The sequence below is a fragment of the Melospiza melodia genome, chromosome 11, assembly GCF_035770615.1.
Source record: "Melospiza melodia melodia isolate bMelMel2 chromosome 11, bMelMel2.pri, whole genome shotgun sequence".
Lineage (NCBI taxonomy): Eukaryota > Metazoa > Chordata > Aves > Passeriformes > Passerellidae > Melospiza > Melospiza melodia.
In genome coordinates, this window is record NC_086204.1 from 16549242 (window position 1) to 16572318 (window position 23077).

The 23077-nt window shown below is 38.0% G+C and overlaps 1 long non-coding RNA gene across 5 annotated transcripts in view; it reads left to right on the forward strand.

Moving 5' to 3' along the window:
- The window catches only part of LOC134423094 (uncharacterized), a 453551-nt gene that overhangs the window by 177194 nt on the left and 253280 nt on the right, over positions 1–23077 (forward strand). For 4 of the 5 annotated variants that reach the window (XR_010028998.1, XR_010028997.1, XR_010028999.1 and 1 more), the window contains one exon: positions 7323–7435. The exons of the other annotated variant lie outside the window; for it this stretch is intronic. This is a non-coding gene — a long non-coding RNA (uncharacterized LOC134423094). The remainder of the gene's footprint in view (positions 1–7322; positions 7436–23077) is intronic. 5 annotated transcript variants of the gene reach the window in all.

The window sequence follows — 23077 nt, forward strand, 5'->3', positions numbered from 1 at the left end:
TGGGGGAGGAGTTCAGCTCTATAAAATGTTCAGTCACTGGGCTGCCACGAAGTAAATATTTTTACAAATATATTATTTACTACAAGGGAAGGTTTTCCCAGAGAGGCAGATAAATGTGCTTGCTATGGGAGCTTTATGGCCACTACAGGCCCAACTGTCATTCCTTCGGTACTTCCTGTCAGTCCGACTAAACTCTGTCATCCTTCAACCCAGTTTAAATTAACAGGTAATTTGTAAATGTCACTTCAGGTTAGGCCGCTCATTTTGTTTCTACTCTACCAATGCAAAGTCTAGGACTAATTTTTCTTGTCTTCTTTTAATAGGATTTTCATTTATAAATAGAATTATGTTCTGAAAATAAATTACAGTAAGTGATGCACAGAACTGGTAGCAGCAGCACTTTCATAGAATTTCAAGCACCTACATCAGAAGAGATTAATAAAAACACTTCAAAGGCTAAATTCTATTTAAGCAGAAGACAGCTTTTGGTTAATATTTAATCTGAGTAACTGAGATCTTGGTTGAAAATATGATTTTTTAATATCTAAATTAATTTGCAAAACAAAACCATTAATTTTGCCTGAGAGCTTTCATAATGCAAAAGTTTCAGTAATTTATTTGAAAAAAAAAGGTAATTCTTTAGTAAAAGTCCCTATTTTAATATGGAATTTATTTCTAATGCAATATAATATATTTGATCAGCAATACTGCTTTAAGTCTATACTTTTTAAATGATTGCTAATGTGCTGTATTGAATAAGAAAAAGTATCAGACTTTTCCTGAGAGTTTTTAGTTTGTAAAGGACATTGCTTTTAGGTTCAGTATAAACAAATAGATATCGCCCCTTTCTTAAAGGTAATATTCAACTGAAAGAAGTACAATTTCACTATAGTATAAGCATACATGATAAGAGCCAGCGTGATATTTTTCATTGAACGGCTTTTGAAGTGCTGTAGTTACAGCACATGCTTTTCTTGTTCACCTCCTGGCAATGTCATACCCAAGTGAGCCAGGGGAGCTGTTTGCAGGGTGAGAATCCTGTGCCTTCCTTCTGTTTTCTGGTTGTAGAAGGCATTTCCTTTCCTCCCACTCCTCAAGGAAACCTTGCATCTTTCCAGCACAAAGAGAGACTCAGTTCATGTGTCTAAGGGAATCTCAACACCTTCTGTTTCTTGTAAAAGTTGTCTGGGCTTGGCAGAGGCTTGACTGCCCCTCATTGCAAAAGCCATTTTTAAATCCCCTCTGTTGGCCTCAATAGTAGCCAAAGCCAGCTGTGGGGAGTGAAACCCAAACCCAGTTCCTTTCTTTCTCTAACCTCTCCCATGTTCATCTTATGCTCTTCTATTGTGATCCCATTCACGTCTATTCTGCATTCTTAGCCCTGTATTTTCCTGTTATTGTAGTTTTCTTCTCACTGTTTACATTAAAACATTTATCTGGATTTTTTTTGTGACTCCTTTCTTGTTGATGATGTTTCTGATTTCTTCTAGCAAGTCCCTTTTGATAGTCTGTCAGCGCCTGAAGTGTTCTGCAGTAGTTGCACAGATGTTTTGTAAGAGTTACAAAATAGCTGAGGTATCTGGAAGACAGAGGTATTCGCTGTGCATAGTGAAGGAGGAGCAGGGATTCTTTTCAGTGACAGTGCACAGAAATTCAAGAACCATAGGAAAATCTTTTGGCACTGAGCCACCACTGATGAGTGATTACATTGGCTGCTGCTCTGGTAATTAACATATATGGGATATCAACATGGAGATTGCAATATAATGTGACACAAGTAAACTAACACTTCCTAAAGTGTTGGATCCTTTAAGTTGGCTGCAGTGCAACTGTGCTTTATGCCTCCATGCAGACAACATATGCATTATTTAAAACCTCATGTCTGGATCCTAGGTAAGGATCCAGGAAGAATCTTATCCTGTATCCTGGAAGTCCATTATAAATCTATTTAGATTTTATTGTAAAGGTTACTTCAGGTGTTTTTAAAATTACGTGACATTAGCAGTATTACAGTCCAGTATCAAATCCTGAAAAAGCATTTTTCATTGTATATTATTACTGACCTATTATAAGAAACATAACTTTTCTATGTAAATATTAATTGTTTAAACATTAAAGGTCTTTTTTCTGAATGCTAAATTAGCATCCATTCAAGAAGATCTAGGACTTGAAAAGAGAGCCATGATGTATTAAATACTAACTGAAATTCCTCCACCCTGATTCCTGATAATTAGTTGGAATGCATGTCTCGTTGGAATGTCACTCTTTTTCTTGTGCTTTAGTGGATTTTAGCTGTAAAAGCAGCATCAGTCCAATTTTCCACATAAGTTACCTTAACATGTTTTCACATAATGATCAGTTCAGACTTGTTACATTTCCCCACTGTGTAACATCCAAAACATTTTGTGGTGAAGCAGAAGTAAGCTTGGATCTTCTCTGTATGGCTAAAGTGAATCAATACAAAGGAGAATGATGAAACTTAGGAAACTGACCTTTATGTGAACCAACTGCTGGGGTTCATGAAATTTGAACTAAGGCTGAGTTTTAGGAAGACTGTGAAAGAGCTAATATTCTGAAATGCTGACAAAAAGGAATCCACTGTGAAATGAATGCCTGTCTCCTGTCTGACTATCAAAATTAAAGCAGAGAAGTAGAAATTTATTGCCACCTGTCCCAGAGACAAATATGCGAGATAGATGTGCGCTGCTTTCTCCAGGATGACATCTGGAGGAGTGTGGTGGGTTGACCTTGGCTAGAAGCCAAGTGCCCTCCAAGCCACTCTATCATTCCCCTCCTCAGTAGGACAGAGTGGAGGAAAATAAGAAAGGAGAAAATAAGACAGAAAAAACCTCCCATGTCAAGATAAAGGCAGTTTAATAAAGCAAAAGTAAGGCCATGTGCAGAAGCAGAGGAAAACAAAAGATTTATTCTCTACTTTTTATCAGCAGGTGATGTCCAGACACTTCCCAGGAAGCAGGGCTTCAGTACACCCAGTGTTTGCTCCGGAAGAGAAATGTCATCAGAACGGGTGCTCCCCCGGTTTTTCTCTCTTAGCTTTCATTGCTTTTGTTGCAGCACCAACCTAGCAGTATCTTGGGGTATATAGAGGGGACATCACATACTAACGTCTGTGCAAATCAAATGGTGTGATATCTGAATTTGAGATTTTTCAAGCACAGCATAGAACAATGTGTTGTAGTGACTATTTTCTATATAAATAAACTTTCTATATGACACATCAGTCTTTTAAATATCAATGACTTTAAATTTAATCTCATGCTTCAGAGTACATACCCAGTTTTCCAACACTGATTTTTGGCACATTAGTTTCTGGGATCCAAAGAGAATCCTTCTGGGCTGTTTTAAATCATGCTTGAAGGAAGCAGTTATTCCACGCTAAGTAAAACTTAGGCTGAGATTCTCTCAAGTTTGCTCTCTAGTCTCAGGGAGATTTGAGGCATTATGTTTAGCAAATAGCAAACAGTTGAGACAGATGAGGGCAATCTTCCTCAAAGCTGCTGCGTTAGACTGAGACAAGACTGCATCCATGTACAAATGAAAAGTTTATCTTTGCAAGCAGCAACGCTATAGTTTGAGTATTTTTCAATTAAAAGTTGGATTCCATAGTGCACTGAATCTGTCACAGTGAAAAATGTAGGCTGATTGTTAATAATACTGCTCTATAATTATTGCTATTATACAGTCCAGATACTTCATGAGGGCATGATCCCCTAATTCTATTTGGTTTTGTACAGACCACAGAAGAAGCAATTCCTGAGCTGTAAGGTTGGTAAGCTAAGTATAAGACTCATGCAAGTAGATGCAAGAAGCTTTTCTGTTGTGGCTCCTGATGTTGCTGAAACTAATCTGTCACAGTGAGAGCTGCCCCCTTTTAGCCTTAACATTGCACACTCATTCTCGTGTTTTGACATGTCAGGTGTTGAATGACTAAGAGTGAACTTTTTTGTTAAAGAAGGTGGTTTTCAATATTAGAAAAACCCTTTAAAAATATTTTCTTAAATTTATAGAGGGTTTAATAAAGTTTTTCAACACATGATTATTAAAATATATTGCCTTCTTTAAAACAGAAAAATTCAAAAAACCTCAACAAATACTTTTAATTTAATTTTAGAGTGAAGTAATTACTTGGAGGTGCCTGTGGTATGAAATTCAGAACCTTTTTTCCCAGGGATATATAATTATGGATTGAAGGGAACAAGAAATTGATGTAGACAGGTGTTCTCCCACAGCATCATCCCCCTTAGTGGACTGATGACAAGTGAATACTTGTAGTGGGAGACAAAATTCAAGTTTCAGTGTTTCTTTTCTGGCCAGATGGCTCATAAGGGTTAAAACATATATCTTTGTCTGACCATCCATCTATTTGCCAGAAACACACATTTGGCACTCTTACTGTCTTAGCCGCAAGCTAGACAGCAAGGACCCATTAGAAGACCCTTTTTAGATGCTAGTTGAAATATTTAGATTGAAGAATTTCATTTCACATTGGAATTCTGCTGAAATTTTTCTGCTAAGAGAATAAAATGAGAGAAAGACAGTGCTTTGTCTGTATTCGCTATTTTAAGTTATTGTGTTACTGAGAATCACTGGAGCTCCCATGCAAGAGCAGGGACTTGCCATTTGGCAGCAGTGATAAGCACATCAGGGCACGACTTTCACTATTGTCAGGAAGGAAGTGTGAAAGTTTGGCTAACTAATCAGCTGCTATTAAAAATTAAGTCAGTTTTTACTTGTTTGCTCCAGGGAGAGTTGTTAGAGTTCAGCAGCTAAACTTGTCAGTTTTGCGGATTTTTGAATTTCTTTTTTCTCTGGTGAGATTTAATCTCTTGCTTCTGGATTGCATCACTGAGTGTGGGAGTTGCACCCCTAGAGTGCACCAATATTCCTTTCTTCCCTCCTTCCTTCCCCAGAGCTGCTGAAGCAGAGCAGACTTTTCTTCTACTGATGCTGCTGGCACACTTAGGCACTTAAACACCAAAACTTAGAGTGAAAATTAACCTGCCAGTTATCTCAGTGACCTTGTTCTGGATCCTGAGACCTCACTTGATTTCAACATGAAGAGGGTAGGAAATGTAATTTGGTAAATTGTATATGGGAACTGGGAGAAAATGGCGGGAAAAAGCTGGAATGATGAGGCTGGGGTGAAGAACAGGAAATACAAGGAAGATTCCCATGAGACAAGGACAGAAAATGCAAATCAGTAAAGAAGGCTGGCAATTGATAGTTGTCCTGGAGAACTGGATCCTAATGTTATGTCTGTTCAGATGGAGAAATCTTCTATAAAAAAATCAGATTAACTGAGGTATATCGTATTTCCGTATTTCTCTTTGGCTGGAGAAGCCCGGAGGCAGGGAAGGACTGAAGGAAGAGCAAAAGGGAGACAGCTCTGCTGTGAGCTGTTTCCAGCTGGGTTTTGCACATGGTAGTTTTTTTGTGTTTGAATGTCATTTCTGCTAACAGGGACCTGTATCCTCAAAGGATAACAGATCCTAGAAAGGGGAGGACCATTCATGAGCCTGCGCAGAGAAGCCTAGGCCTGCTCCTTGTCTGTGGGCAGGGAGGGAAGGGGAGAAAATGGTGGCTGTCTTCTACAGCAATAGCTCCCAGGCCTGGAGTGCTCATGTGGAGAGGGTCTCCAGGAGGATGTGTTAGTTGAACACCCTGTGCAGTGTTCCCAGAGAGGGAATGCTGGAGCAACACGAGCTGTCAGTGAGGTGAGGCTCAGCGCAGGCCATGGCTGGGTGCTCCTGGCCTGCCCAGCCTGAGCTCAGCCTTGGCCAGCAGGAACAGCTCATTTCAAAGAAGGAGCTGGAGGCAAAGCAGCCTGCTGGCCCCACCACTGCTCCTGGAGGAAAAGAGACTAAAGCTATAGTTTTTTAAATTAGTCATTCTCTGTTTGGATACATGGGCATAGTTTGCTGTTGTATCTTTAATGAAAATATGGGCTGTTAAACTGCTCTTTTGCAAGTTGGAGAATTAGGTTTCTTGTTTTAGCCCCAGAAAACTTAGTGTAATTACCCCTCAGTTCATTTTGATGGCTTGAGTTTTTGTTGTAATTCCCATGAATTTAAACCCAACCCTCGCTGCTGCCAATGGCAACAGGATTACGCTCATGTCAGCTGACCCAGAAGAAGTGTGTTTTCATTACCCCACAGAGGTATGCTCTGATTTAGTGAAGTACTTCATAACCACAATAGGTCAATAGGAAGTACACTTGAACAACTACAGTGTTGCATGATGCTGAATAGTAAGGAGAAACAGCGTTAGGCATCTCAGAAGAACCCAGGATGAACAGATATTTTTAACCTTATTAGCTCTGTGCCTCAGCTTCCCACTTGTAAAATGGTTTACAATTAAATGAACCAAAGGGTTGTTCTGAAAATAAATTCATTAATGTTTGAGAATTATTCAGATACTATGCCATGGAGTGCAATAGACTATCCCACAAGTAAATGAAAATTCTCTGTTCTGTAAAATACATTTTGAAGCAAATATGAACTGAGGAAGATGGAGGACCACCCTCTGAACAGTGAGAATAACAAAAATACTGAATAACTGCCCTGTTCCTTTGTTAAGCACCATCTACCTTGTTTGTGGACTGAAGTGATTATTTCCTGGGGGAAAAATTAGTAATGTATAATTTAAGTCCATATTGCAAATCCTGAATTTAAGGGAATGAAATAAGATTGTATGAGTGTTAGGTCCTGCCTCAGTTGCTGCCATGAGCCACCTTTTTTCCCACATTTATTAACTTTGCTTGTTTGCAACAGCACTGCTCCTTTAAGCTAGAGGTTTTTTATATAAGTTTATCTATCTATCTATCTATCTATCTATCTATCTGTTCTTCAAAGTCAAGTTACCAATTGAATTAATTCCATGAGGAGTCCTTACAGCGTGTCTGGATATTGAAATAGCTTAAAAAAATCTGAAGCAGCCTATGAAAAAATGGAGATAAAAATTAAAAGTAAAATCAGTTAAATTTGATAGTTGGAGGTAATTTTCTGTATCACACCTGGGAATTCAGAAGTGGAACAGCCATTACTGCTGGTGGTAGTGTCTGGCCTAAACCTTTACATTGCACTGTATATCTTCACAAATCTAAATATATGAAGTGCGCTAAAAGATGTATCAAAATCTTCTGGTGCAAAAATTACTTTTTGGACTATGCTGTTGTGGAAAGCCTGGGCTCTTTTAGCTGTGCATCCCTCAGGAAGGTATAAACAAGATAAAATTGTTGTTGTTTTTTTTCCTAACTGCTCTTAGTTTACATGTTCACTTTGCACTAATAAATGCTTTTACAGACGCAAGCTTTGAGGCCATGTGGTTGAATCCAAGATTCATCCTCCATCCCTGGACCAGAGACATCGCCATGAGCCTTCATCCTTTGCCTGGTACCAGCCATGGGGTGAAATGGGTAAGAGCATGTTTTAGGTAGCTGCACAGATGGTGTTTCTTAACCAAACCTTGCATTGTCTCCAGGCTAAATGAAGGGAGAAGGTGACTGCCACATCATGGCCACTTTTATGCCAACAAAGAGTATTCTGTTTAAGTGCCTTCCCTTAGGGTCTCAACCTGTAAAATCTACTCTTAAAGACAGATTAATAAGGCAAGGGCATGAACTGTTAGTAGGCAAATTATCTATCCATCTGACCCAGGTAGTTTCACATAAAGAGAGATGAGAGGCACCATCAGATAAAACAAGCCAATGTTTCATTTCTATCCTGGTATTTCTGAGTGTGTTTTAAAGGAAATTAGAGCCAAAGTATTAGACTATGTTTCTCTGGTTTAGTTATGTTAATGCACTGCAATGCAGTTATATTTTGGAATTTTTATGTGACCTTACTGATTTGTGCTGTTTTATTGTTATTAAAAGTATTTTAGTTATATTGATAATTAAGTCAGATTAGGTTGTGAAGACTTCCTGACACATAATAAACCTTTTTACTATTTTTGATACTAGAACAGAAAATTAAAGAGATTCTATTTCTGAAATAGTAAAAGAGAGTCTTATCTTTCCAAAATCTATGTTGATTCAAAACAGCTCATGGAAATAATGTAAATAGAGCACAGTACAACTGAGGAAATGCTGGAAATGGAACGTGATATTCATTGGCTTATGTTTCTCAGCAGTGCCTGTGGAGTGGCCATAAGTATGCTCTGGAGGAAGGCAAAGCTTGAACTCACTCACTGCCCCTGTGTCTTTCTCAGGAGGATTTAGCTAATCAATAGACATGTAGATGTAGGAATTTTGGCAACTTCATCGAAAGCATGATCTGCTTGATTTAACTGATCATTTGAAGTAAGCCGACTTCAAAATAATTTATGTTGAGAGCTGTTTGTGCAGCAGCAACTTGTGAAAAATGTGCCATTTGCTTAGAAAACCACCACAGTTCAAGACTAAAAATACCATACAGTATTGGTTGATTTGTTCAGGAAACTTTTCTTTCAAATTTGTTGCTAGTTCATGCTCAGAAGATATATGCTAACTGGTCTGGTCTACTGAAACACAAATGTCTAGCTGGGAAGAAAAAACTTGTATCAGCTGGGCAGATATAATTAAAGTTTGAGGCTTACTTCATACCCAGGTGGAGACTTTGAGAGACTTAAGGGAATTTAGTGCTAATCCAAACCTAGTATCTCCCAACTGACGACATGATGGGCAGCATGGAACTGTAATTGGAAGGGCATTGGAGGGGGACCTGGAGAGATTATAGAGGAGCGAGAAGAGAGGATTAGACAAGCACAGGAATAAGTACAGCAACTTCAGAAAATTACCTAATGCAATGCAGTCCTTGTGTCTTTGTGATATTCAGAATCCTAGGCTTGTCAGAGAATACAATACCACACACCTTGCAGTTCTGTTCTAGAAATCTGCATCTGAGAATGCCAAATGTCAAAGCCTTTACAAGCTAAAGGAAGCTGCTTAGGGAGATGTAGGCAGTTCAGCTGACAATGCCTCCTCTTAATCCTGCCATATATTAGAATCATCTATCCTTATCTCCAGATCTGTCAAAACAGGCCAAGTGATCAAACTTCAGGATGCTCATCCATGCATCATGTGGCACATGGCCTCAAAGACATGGGGCTCTGTGATCTACCAGCGCCCAGAGATCTTGCTTAATGTTCACAGAGACTCTGAAAGGAGTTTTTGGGAAGATTCCCTTTAATTGAAATGGCATCTTCCCCCTCTTAGAATTCCTCTCTACCACGTCATATATATTCCAACAAGTGCTCAGGAGCTACTGCTAGGGATTAAGTCAAAGCTTGCAAGCATGTGAATCCTCCTTTTATGACTTTGACTCCATCTCATTTTCCTTATGTTACTTTCACATTATCTTCATCTCTTCCAATATTGCTTTACTTTACTTTTATTGGTGCTTTTTTCCTTTATCCTGTCCCCTCAAATAATTTATTTCCTGTCTTTGATTTGGAATGGATCTGTATGCTCTTCTCTTACTGCCAGTCTTCTTGCCCCTACCTGATGATTAGCAGTCTTTTCTAGGCACACTGTGAGTACAATTTGGCATGCAGCAGAGCACCAGTCTCAAGGAGCAGACACGGCCCAGAGGAACAGCCTGGGACATGCAGTGAAACCAGATGAAATCCAGTATGACCTCCTGAGATCCAAGTCAGAAAAGGAAGATTTTTAAATTAAATATTGCATTACAAGGTGAGGAAAGGAAGCTAATGAAGTCTGTTCCCTTAGAATAAGGGGACATATTTTTTCTTATTTTACTATTACACTAATTTTTAAAGAAGTTGCAGATGAAAAATGGTGTCACTCTAGTTGATCCAAGAAGACAGACAGAAATTTCGAATCATCTGATAGCTCCAATTAGGGAAGAAATTGAGATGGGTAATTCTGTGAAGTAATCTTTCTAGTTGATAAAATCCTGTTGTGCTTGCACATAGAAACATCAGCCAGCCAGAAACAGTTCCTCTGTTCTTATCACCAAACTCCATGTAGCAGCATGGCCAGGACATTCTCTAGACTCCTCTGATCTTACACAAACCCAGGCTTGCGTTCTGCTCGTTGCTTACATGCCTCCATCATGCCTTCAAGCAAGATTCAGCAAAAGCATTCTTTTAGATCATTTTATTTTCTGAAGTTTTGTCTTTTTTTTTCCTTTGTTTGGTTTGGATTTTTTTTTGTATGCCTTTTTTCTTCCTTTCTTCTTTTACAGCTATGCTGTGAATCTTTCAGATGGCTTAAGGAAGCATATGCAGCTAACAATGTCCTACTTTTTGCCTTAAAGTGCTGCCTACATTTTATGTATGTCTCTCTGTCTCAGCTACACCTTAAACACACTGATTTTTAAAAATCTTTTGCAGTGATAGAGCCCAAAATTTATCAGGAAAGGTTCAGTTTCCACCCCAATCCTGTTGAGTAGTCCTATGTTCAGGAGAGATTCCTAGGCCTGGAGTGATGGGGATTTTTCATCAATGTTGTCATATTGTACTATTGGGAATGACGTAATAGCTTGGCTAATTAAATTCTAGTAATATGCACTTACGTGGCTGATCAGTACTAAAGCTATTCATTTTATAACATTTTAATCTTTAAAATGTTAGAAAAGCTATTTGAAATGAGTGGCTTACTGTAAATGAATGGACAGAGACCACAGTCAATAAGTAAAGTGCTCATTCACCAAAGTGCTTTAGCAAGGTTATATTTTGTTAAGGATTTTAAAGCTGGACATAGTGTTGAATTGAAGCCCATCAGCCATTTCTGTCATTTATTTAGATTTACTAAATGATCTGAAAAGAGACTGAAATGCCAGCAAAAGGGGTTGGGCAGAGGGACTACCAAACCAGTCCTCAGCTCTCCTACTGATGTGTTTTGGATGTCATTGAAAGCAAACTGCATCACATTATCTGACCCACACCTTACATCAAAGCCTTGCCTTTATGTTCTGTTGCTTTGAATGTGAATTGATACAGTATATGGCATGGGACTTGTGTTGCCCCATAAGAAGATGGAATGTAACCCAAATCCACACTTAGATGATGCTGGTACTGCTTGGAATTAGCAATTGTTTGGCTTGAAATCTTTGTCAGCAACTTTCCTGCAAATGTAACAACCACTTGTTAGTGACATTTGGGAGAGGAATACACAGGATAAAACATGAGTCAGCCCACAGCATGTAACTTTTCAGCTAATGTTTATTAAATATTATCTTTGTTTCAAAGCAGTGCACTGGAAAAACATTGAAATGACTTCAAAGCTTCAGTGATAATTTTTGTGTTGTATTTTAACAATGTGTTTTATCACTATAGCTTGCTATAGATTTGCTTCAAATATTAAATAGACTCTGGATATAGTAGTTAGCTGAATTGTTTATGGGATCAAAATCAAACTAAACGTTCAGAAAATTTTCAGCAAGAGATTCCAGTTAATGAAAGCACCATTTGTGATGTGCTAAAACATGTATACACATAGGTATTGCCCCATTTATCAGACATGAGAGCTAATTACCTCATCCACTGCTATATTTCTTCCATCCTCTGCATTTCAATTCCCAATATTAACACATAGGTGGTCAAGCTGACCATTGAATAGCCTACATGAGCATGAATGCATTAAATAATTTAATGTTAGAAGAGTTTATTAAACTGCCACATTCTAATCAGCATGCGTACCTGCCTTCATTAATCTTGCACTGGTCCATGGTGTGTCTCCACAGCCGCCATAGAGTGTGCTAATGTTAATAGGAGCTCTTAACAAACAGGATCAGTTAATCAAGGAAAATTTACTATTAGCCACATGACCATGCATACTGAAATCTAATTACAATCAGATTTAACCTCTTCATTACTGTATTCATCCAAATATTTTTGTTATCACTTGTGATACTAAAGTATTCCAAACTGAGACATGATTATACTCATTTGAACAGGAAATACTTACATCAACTCACATTTATTAAGAAGGGAGACTTTCTTTTTGCCATGTGTTCAGTGTATAATGTTATATGGGTTATATTTATTGCCAAAAGTAGGAAAACTAGTACCGCATTTTCTCACCCAAAACCTGGCTACAGAAATGATTGCTAGAACAGAATGTTGAAAAATAATCTTTACTACTCTGGATTAATTCAGATAGAATTTACCACTTGGTAAATTGTCAGTTAACTCTGGATTTGGTTGTTATAACTGAGAATATACAGGGGATTTAGCAGACAAAGTGTTTAAAGTTATTAAGCAATGCTCTTCTTTCTGATATCCATTGAACATTATTTTATACTTGGCTATTTCCATTAGATCTTAGACTGTGATAAGCAATTAAGCTCCATCAGAGGCCATGATTCTTGAGCTAGTTCACAGAATGAGAAAGGTTAGAAGGGACCTCTAGAGACTTAGTTCTTGATAAAGAAAGGGTAAATGGAGATAATTCTGTTTTAGAGCTATCAATTTATATTTATTTTATTTTATTTATTTTATTATATTATTTTTAAATGTTCTTTTTTCTGTATGCAGAGTAGACAGTATTAGTTCAGGGCACAGAAGGTGAAGTGTGTTTCTTTAATTAGGAATGTGCACAACATTTTGGGTGGAAAAGTAATATATTTTAAACCACAGTAGAGGTTAGAATTCTGAACTATATTAAACTGATGAGAGGGTTGTTTGCACGGTTCATTGATTGTTCCATGGTTTGCATGGGTTCCTTGGCTGAGAAACACCAATCACAGCACCTCTGGTGCATGGTAGGAAGTGGGAATTGGGTCTTAGCCTTTCTGACTTTTGGCTATGGATGACCACCAGCCTTGGGGACACTACTGAGCCCTGCATTAGTCTCAATCACCATATGGTGTTTGCCATCACACCTCTCTCTTCTCTTCTTCCTCACCCCTTCTCCATTCTTCCTCCTTCTCCTCCACTCTGTTGTTTAACTGAGTAATTTCTTTAATGGATATGAAGTCCTGGAATTGTTTCATCTATGAAAAATCAGTTTGTTGAAAATCTGCTTTTTGGTGTACTCTGCTCCATACCAGTGGTAAATATAGGGGTTCTTTTGAGCTAGGGTAAGCCAGCCCAAGTCAGGATGGTAGAGCTGAGTCTAGGAAGGAAGAACATGCTAAGGCAGATGTTTTTTCTTTTTTCTCTCCCTTATACTGTTCTAACACTCTCTCTTTTCTCCACTTACTTGTCTCTTGGATTACTCTTACCTTACTAGCACTCTTAATCCAAGGTATGCCAAAGCACTCCTTTGAGGGTGCATAAGTGTTTGGGTCGTTTTGCACCTGTTCTCTGAAAGACTTCTCTATTGCAAATAGGTTTTTTATTTTTGCAACTGTAAGTTAATATTGCTTAATGTTCTTGATAGATGGCCCTCACCATTATTGTGCCATACATAAAGCTGGGACAACCAATTAGCAGTTAAGAACAAGGACTCTTTCATCCTCTCCTGTCCTGTCATTTTCTAGTATTATTCTCTGTATTGATGTTTCAGCTTCATTCTTGATACAAACTAAGGAACTCAATGAATTGAATTTTTTATGGGTGCCAAAGACCAGATGAGTCTCTGTGTTTGCTCTGGCACTAAAGCCTCTCTATGCACTTTTTAAGGTGTATGATTGCATTTGGAATGAAGGTGTGACTGTCGTTTGCTGCAATACATGTACTCTGAAGGCATCATTCACAGTAGTTGCTGAATTTAGGGGAAAGTGCTACATTTTTAAGTCATTTGCAGAGAAACTGTGGGATGAAGACAATTTGACTATTGTGCATGGCATGCAGTGATGTGAGACAGAAGGGATTTCTTTCAACTTAGCTGAAATGTAGTTACATCACTGTGTTCTTTAGCATGTCCAACATTCTAAAATACAACATTTAGGGACTGTATTAGCATCTGGTGTACTGAACAAATCCAATAGCACTGTCAGAACTAAACAGCAGAATAAACAACATAATGAGAACAAGATCTGATTCTTCATTTGTAGAATATCCTTCCTCTGCACTGCTTTCTTTTGTACTTCTTCTGCTTTCGATTGCAATTGCTGTAAAAATCTGTCCACAAAAGAGAATGCTGATAACTTGCTAAATGTACAAATCCAGCATGATAGAAGAATTTAATGCAATAGTATATGACTCAAATATAATGTAGTTTGGAAATGTCATATGATAATCCTACATAAAACCCTATTCATCAAAAGGCTTCTGCTGTCAGGTCATGATGATGCTTTGATTATTTTACACATTATTTACACTAGATAGAGTTAGAAGGCATATTCTATGCATGATTCAAGATGAAAAGTAATCCTCTAAAAGAGAGGGTGTATTCTTTGTACAGATGTTAATTTTGATCATAGGAAAGGAGGGAGAAGTACTAATAAAATTGGTCAGGACATAACAGTATTTTGAAATTACTCTTAAAAAGCGAATGGATGTATAATGTGAAAGTATTTTTAAAAATTTAACATTACATTAAAGTAGCTGCCTGAGTTCTGTGACTGGGAAATTGTAAGCTAAAGGAGATATGACATTTGCTGTAATGAAATCAGGATAGCTAGAAAAAATGTCTGAAAAGGTCCTAGACTGAGGAAAAGAAGGACAATTCAGCAAGATTTGTGGCATCATATATTATGTGATGGTACCGAGCTTATAGCAGCTGTCTAACATTGGAAATGTGAGTTTATCAGTGCAACTGAATAAACAAAACCAAAAGATGTAGAAATGACCCTGAGTCCTGGTACTGTGTGTGCTGACCACTGCTGGAAAGGACAGGTTCTGTGGCAAGCAGTGTAGGGAGAGATGTCAGGTATTCCTTAAGTGATCAGAGAATTGACCTGGAGGTCTGAGAATTGCAGGCAAAACCTATGAATATGATAGAGATGACACAACCCTTCCCTTCCCTTCCCTTCCCTTCCCTTCCCTTCCCTTCCCTTCCCTTCCCTTCCCTTCCCTTCCCTTCCCTTCCCTTCCCTTCCCTTCCCTTCCCTTCCCTTCCCTTCCCTTCCCTTCCCTTCCCTTCCCTTCCCTTCCCTTCCCTTCCCTTCCCTTCCCTTCCCTTCCCTTCCCTTCCCTTCCCTTCCCTTCCCTTCCCTTCCCTTCCCTTCCCTTCCCTTCCCTTCCCTTCCCTTCCCTTCCCTTCCCTTCCCTTCCCTTCCCTTCCCTTCCCTTCCCTTCCCTTCCCTTCCCTTCCCTTCCCTTCCCTTCCCTCCCCTCCCCTCCCCTCCCCTCCCCTCCCCTCCCCTCCCCTTCCCTCAATGCCTTGCTGTGCTCTGCATTGCATTTTGAATAACAGGTTTTTCTTCTAACATCTCCCTATAAGGAACAGGTGATGTGTGTTGTCCTGTAGATTCACTGTTCATTTGTTTGGATTCACCTGGGATCTGTGGATTGTTGGTTTCCACAGGAAACCTAAAATAGCTGATGCAATTTCCTCTTTTAAAGCATCTCTTGAGATTTTGTGTTTCCCTCTATCCCTGACTTAACAAGCAGAATTCTACCTGCCTAGGCTGATAAATATTGACCTTGTAATGATGACAATGAAATTGTATTTTGCCATAAGTATTTTAAGTAAGTGTGCTTTATACAAAACTTCAATTTATAATCTATATATCAGGAGAAAGTGATTAATTAAAATCATAAGCTTTTTCTTAATTATGTATAGGAGTTCTAACAGTCTACTGCCATATTTTACAAGTAAAACACTAAAAAGTGTTTTCACTTAATATTGATGTGTTTTTATTATCATGTTTGCTGAATTCCCTCCCCACATTAAATAACAGAAAAAATAAAATGGGGCATAAACAGTTTTAGAAAATTAATGCTATAGGGAATTTGCTGAAGGAGCTGGAAGGCCAGATTAAAACATTTTCCAGACCTGCTGAGAGCTTATCTTAAAACATGACCAAGATAATTGTTTTATTTTCCTCTCCTGAAACATCTGGAATAAGTTCCTAAAGAGATAAGAAGTGTATGCACAAAGTGCAACTGTAGCACAGTGTTACACTCCCACATAGCTTTTCATTTAATGTGTTTCAACTACCACCTGGCCAAACAGAGATGAAAATATAGTGAAACATGTTCAAGCTCGAAGAATTGTTCAATCTTTTGTCATTCCCTACCACTCCTCACATGATTTGTCTCCTGCTTCTTTTTCTCAAGGGCTAAATATTGCAGGGAATCACAGTTCCTACTCAGCAGAGTAACCACAACAAAGCTCTTCTGGAAATGAAAGCTACATCCAGCCTCCTCTGCTTTTATCTGTAAATGAAACACACTCTAAGCCTGTATCTGTTGTTGGAGGCTGTAATATCTAGGAGAGTTAGGCACCCTTTTATAAATCTCATCTTGGAAATCCCATCTGAGGAGAATTATTTCCTTATTCTTTATGATTATAAGGCATTAACAGATAAAAGTGTTTTCACTGTGGTAACTTATTTGTAGCTGAGCTTTCCCTTAATGAGAATATGCTGTTTTCTACACTGCCTGTGATTTACACACTGAAGATATAAGAGCATACAGCTTGAATATACAGAAATACTTGTATTCAAAATAAATTATAATAAATTTTAGATTAGACAATGGTAGACTGTGGCATGCTAAGGAAGTGCTTTTCGAACAGAAAGCTGTACTGTGCCTTTTTGCCACAGCACAAAGAAACAGTGCTGTCCATACTAGATACACCTGGAAGCAGAGGTGGGATACTGTGCTGGGTAGCTCATGAACAGTTCCAGGCATTCCTTCCAGGAAAAGTATATGAAAATGATGCAGGACTTGCATAACCACACTTGTTAATTCTTAAAAAAGGAAAAAAGGAATAGTTATCCAATTGTAATGAATATGTGTGTGACACAGAGAGATATCTCATGGCTTCTTGATGCTGCAAATCTACCTGCATCAATTCTGTTAGTAATGAACGTTAAAGGGTTGTCAAACCAATGCCACATTCTGAGCAATTCTGTTACAATTGCCCTTAGTCTGCTAAAATTTAAAATTAAAGCTGAACCATTCCTGATTGGGTGTTCTAATTGCTTTGTATATCAGAAGTCTGACTTCTGCTCCTTCAAGGAGAAAGGCAAGCCAGCAGGATGGCTTTCCAACTAGACACAAATGTCTTGTGTCTAGTTGGAAATTACCACCAGAATTGGTAATTAAATTGGTAATAAAAAAAAATACAAAGATTTTTTTTAAATAAATGCAGTTTCTGTGACTGCCTCCTCAGCTTCTAAAACACTATGAAGAACCGAGTGAATGAGCCCAGAATGTATACTTCAGCATCTTTAACCTTTTTATTCACAATTGAAAATTCCATGATAACAACAAATTCTACAGGCTTACTTTTTCTTTTTTAAGATAGTTTGTCAAGAACTGCACAAGTTTTTAAGTCAGATCTCACTGCAATTTGAAATAAATTTGTATTTTATTAAAATCTGTTGCCTGAGACAAAATAAAGTATGCCTTTAGTGCTGAAATGCTATCTAAAATTTGCATGTGGTCTAAACCAGGCATTTGACTTTTTGCTTTGCTGGGCTTTTTGCTTTTTACTTGGTTTCAAGTAATTCCAAAATGAATCTTTTCTCATCTCTCCTTTTCCAAGAATGGCCAGTGAGTAAAAACCTATCATATTTAAAGTATTATTTAAATAGTTGCATTTAATTTAATAGTTAAACTGTTAAAACCTTCTAGGTGACCAACTTGTCTATTGGAAAGAAGCAAAGAGAAGGAAAATATGGAGATAAGCCAGAGAAGTTACCAAGAGTAACAAATGTTCATACTAATGTTTCAGAGAGCCAAAGAGAGATATTTAAATCCCATTTCAGATCATGTGTTCTACAGATCACAAAGGCAGGAAAGCTCTACCTTGACTCAGGGTTTTCCTGAAAGCTAATTCCTGGATCCAAGTAGAGTTTTGACATGATTATAATTCAATCAGATGATAATGGTCCCATCTGGCAATAGAATAGCAAGTCAGCTGAGACTGATGATGACATTTTACCTTCTCCAAATTCCTCACTCACGAGCTCAAAGGACCTGTAAATTTGATACCCGGCTCTTCCTCCTCTCTTTCTCGCAGCACAGCAAATTTTCAGTCAGTCCTTTTCTCTATTTTTGCTGAGAATACTCCTACATTTCATCTCCTCATGTATGTTGTAAAATCTCACTAATTTCCTCACTCTTCCTAATCCAGTAACTTTTCCCACCTTAATTTGGCAATGTGATGGCTTGTAAGTGTTTTGACTTTTAAAGTGCTGTCTTTACTTAATTCTTAGTAGCCGTAAGTAGAGAAGGAGTTAAGTATGAGCTTGCCTGTGTCTATCCCATTTCTGCAGCCCTTTCCACAGGAATGAGGGAAGCCAGACAGAGGTAGCTATGCTTTTTGGCTACTGATGCAGACTTTCCCAGAGGTAGCCTGAATGCCATTACTTGTGTTGTTTAGACTGGCATTTACTATCTGAATACATTAGTACCCTGCACTTAATTAAAGTAAACAGTGATTAAAAGTCTGATGATGCTTCCTAATTCAATACCAAGGTCTGTACTCACAAGATGAGACTGACACTGCAGTTTTCTGAGGAGTGAGGTTTGGATGTGAAGCTCCTTGTCTGTGCCATTTGCTTCTTTCTGCCCATTTAGTTATTCCCATACCTTTGCTGTAAGGGTAAGCCTTGAGAGGAGAAGGTACTAAGGGAGAGAGGGTTTTAATCCAAACAATTTTGCTGTCTCCTTTCCTTCTCAACAACTACCAGTTGAAACATGAGGGTGTGTGCCTATAGAAATGGAGGAAGGCAGAAGGAGCATATTAGGAAGGGCCAGAAACCTCCTAAACTGACTTCATCCCTGACAAAACTGATACCAGGAAAAGATAATGTGGTAGAGAAGAATGCAGCATTTGTGATCTTGCGCTGCTGGAGATACGGGCAGCTTATCTCGCTATAGGAATGTTCAGTGTAGGATTCCTGTGTTGTTGCTTGTTGTCCACCCAAATGATACACTTCTGAAGATAAAAACATTATCAATCTGTAGTGCTCTGCAAATTTCCCTAACAATTTTTCAACAAGCTCTCCTAAGCTTTCTTTTTGGTGTGCTGGCAGCAACAAACATTGCAGCAGGTTTTTCTGTCTGACACCTCTCTCTCGTCCTGATCACTATATTTATCGACACACAGATTTGTTTTTTCAAATCTCAGCTTCAATCATACTCATTCTCTCCTCCCTGAAGATTGCTTGGCACTAATCTGGGTTTGGTTTGGTTGGGTTTTTGATTTAATGATGCTTCAACAGAGATCGTTGAGTTTTGAAAACATAAACATCCCTTCCAGCCCATCCAGAAAAGTGCGCTGGAACCTAACAGAATAATCCTCCCTCTTGTAGGGTCATTTTATAGATAAACAAAACATGTACTCAGTTGATACTTTGCTGGAACTTATCTTTACTTCTAACATCTTTCCTTTGACAGATTTTGTCATCCTCACTTTACTGAATGATATTTTATTCCTCCAGTCATTTTGTATATCATAGCAGAACTGTGAGAGCAGTGTGTGTATATGCACAGAAGAATCTGATCCACAGTGCTGTTGGTCTGTTGCTGCCAATATTGTTGGGGTCTTTTCCCTCTGATTATTGACTATTTAGTCAATATAAACTCATATACTTTAAATTTTTTTAAGATATTATATACTTCTAATCTAATACTTAGTTTATATGAACATTGTATTATGAAACTTGATTTTTTTCTAAGGAAAATATGAAGACATTTTTCATGTTGAGCAAGCAGCTCTGAATTTCTGGAAAATAAAATTTCTTATTCAGTCTTTAGTCCCATATCACTGTCTCTGAGAATTCAGGTAGTGGGGGGAGGCATTTGAAATTGATTGGAAGATTCTCTTTCTTCTATCTTTTCTAAAGAGTTTTTGGGAAGAGGGAGGAGAAGTGCGTAGGCTGTGGGCTTGCAAGTTCCATATTCTTTCTCCTTCAGCATTAGGAGATGCTATAAAGATTGCCGTCTCTGTGCTTGGTCTTGTTCCCACACTCCTGCTGTTGACACCATCACCTTCCTATTCCCAGACTCCCCCTTATCTGCAGCAAAATGCAAATCTTGTTCAAATTATGATAGTGATCTCACACCAAGTAATAGCTATTTTGTTGCAAACCATCAGTCATGTATCCCTTGCGCCCGGTGTTGTCACCAGATTCAAAGAATAGGCAGGTCAAATCAGCTCTCAAAACTAAGCCATTGGGTGAAGCCTAACACTGAAAGCCTGGGTTCAGTAAACCTTGAAGCTAAGTTGAAGTTTTCCCACTTGGAAACCCTCATTCTGATGTTCAACAGAGAAGATTGGAGGGAAAATAGAGAATTGTAGAAATCCTTCGATATATGCTAGATCCATCCATAGAATCTTATCAATAGTATAAAGAGACTCACTGGAGGGAACAGATTCTGAGTTCATAGAACTTGTAGTTGCAAAAGTCTATTTTCAGACTTTTATTTTTTTTCTTCCTCTTCTCACTGTTTGTTTCCCTGTGCAGCCAGTTTTGAGTCTCTGCAATTTTATGTCTGTTCTCAGCATTGCTGAGAGGGAGGCAGAAACAAAGGGTGTGCAAAGGAAGCATCCTCCCAAAGAGAACTTCTGCCACTCTGGGAAAATATTTTGTGCAAACAAGGAATATCTGTGTTTGCTTGACTCTCTTCAATGTGGAGTAAAGTGGAGGGCTTTAGAGGTTGAAGCCATAGGGCCTGTACTTTCCATCTACAAATGGTTTTATTCTGCTTCTTTTTGTTGAGTATAGCCACTGTGGCTTCATTTCAGTACTCTGTAATGATGAAAGCACCATCTAAATTATTACTTTAAAATAATCAGATATAAATTTATACCCATAAATGTAAGGGAAAAAACCTGCTTCCTGCAGATCAGAATCTATTTCTCATTTGTTAATGGCTCAGTGTCAGTTCATCCATTTAGCTGCAATGTGTTGTTTAGTTCATAAGGTTTTTGAAAGAATGCTGTTATCATGTAGCCTTTTAAAATGATGCCAATAAAAATATGCCATTAGCTAAAGAAGAATGCCATGATTAGATCTATTCCTACCCAAAGGCGACCAGCCATGTTGATAAATTGGTGTGATCTCCTTGCTAAGTATTTGTTCAGATTTGCCTTGACTCAGTAGTCTCGGTAGTAAGTGGACTGCTAATTTAGCTTCTCTCCATTTTCTGACTATCTTGACCTCTACACCTTTTTTTCACATTATCGAGTGAGCATGGTATTTTCCACACACTAAGTAATACAGACAATAACTGTATGTGTCTGTCTAAAATTGGGAGATGTTAAGGATTTTTAATCTATATAATTTTATTACTTTCTTCCACTGTGCGTCAAAGTTCCATGCAGAGTGCCTGTTTTCACTTAGCTTTTTTCTTTTTATTACCCAGAACTTTTCAACCTTGCGTGATCTCTTTAAAATTCCCTTTAGAATACATAATTGTACTAGATCAATTTGTTAAAGGCTTTTGAAGTGTTAAAAAAGCTACATTAAAATTATTTTCTTTCAGGTTTTATGTTAATGAACATAGGTGCTATTCAAAGCAAAGTCAGTGTGTCAAGGGAACTTTAACTAAAGTTATTCATACATAAACTAAAAAAGGAAACATCTTTAGTGGAGGAAAATACATTTAATGAGTAAGTGCAGCACACAATTCCTCCTTTCAAAACTGTCAGTTCATATTGAACCTCCATTCTAGATATCTTACAATTACTTTGTCAACAGAAGGTAGAGTAGTGATGGATGATACATTGGTTCTTGAAACCAAACTTTCTGTGAGTTACTTAGGCTGAAACTAAGTGCTTTTACATTCCAGTCTTATTGATGATAGTGGTTTTATATTTATCACCCTGTCATTTCAGTTGACTGTATCAGCCTGTTCAGTGCAGGAATATGGACACTAATGGAGGTGTGTCCTTAGTGCTCTAAAGGGTCACAGACTCATTCCACTAACACGTTCACAGCCCTGTTATAAGCTCAGAAATCATTTTGCCATTTTAAACAGTAATCTGCGGCTGTAGGTGTATGAGGCCTGGGAAAAACATTTTCCTACTGGTCTTTTTAGACCATGGTACCTGTTTGACACTGAATAGGCTTCTTTCAACTTTCACTAATAATAATGTTACTGTTTTGCAACCTGCCCTATAATAATCAGAATTCTACCAGGGCCTTGGGAGTCCAGGATCAGATTGCAGCATTTATTTATAAGAAATTCTGTCAAGAATCAATAATAGTCTTGGGTCTCAAGTTCCTTCTTTAATAATACTTTGATATGATTTGTCACAAGCTAGCCCACAGTATCCACCAGATTTTATTACTTAGCTTGCAGCACAGTCTCTCATCTTTGAGTCATGAGATCAGCCATGGGGAGACCTTTAAAAAGCTATATTCTTTACTGTTTGGTTATTACAGAAAGTCTATATTACTCAATAATATCTTTTATAAGGTGTGCTGTCACATCTTCACATAGATGTTTAACCTCGATGTAGATATGCTGAATGCCTGGAGGCCATTTTACTGACATGGACATTGTTTTTCATGATTGGATGCCAAATGTATCAACAAAAACAACAGAAGCTGGGCCTTATTTTCACAGCTTGGTAGTTCTGACTGAATCTCATACAAACTGTCGATAGCAACTAAGATTTTATTTAGAGTGTAGAGTGTAACATTTTTATTACTTGAAAGTAGCAGGAATTCTGTGAAAGCAATTTAGATTACTTTCCACTGTAATATCAGTTCCTAAGGTTCTACTATGTATCTCAATAAACAAGATCCTACTGTGTCACTCGCATATTGTGGTTCTAAATATATAAGACTTAACTGAGACCAGAAATTCAGATAGCTTCAGTTGGCATTTATTTATACAGATGGTCTACAAAATGAATTACATGTATTCTTGACTTCAGGCACAATATGGTTGCTTCAATGAAATTTTCAGTAAAGTTTGTTAAAAAATGCTTTGAGTCAATACTGTCTAACCAACTTGTAAAATTCAGATGCTCATCTTCCATTTTTTAATGAAATTAGGAACTGAGAAATCCAGGGGAAGATGGAGGTTTGCTCCATGT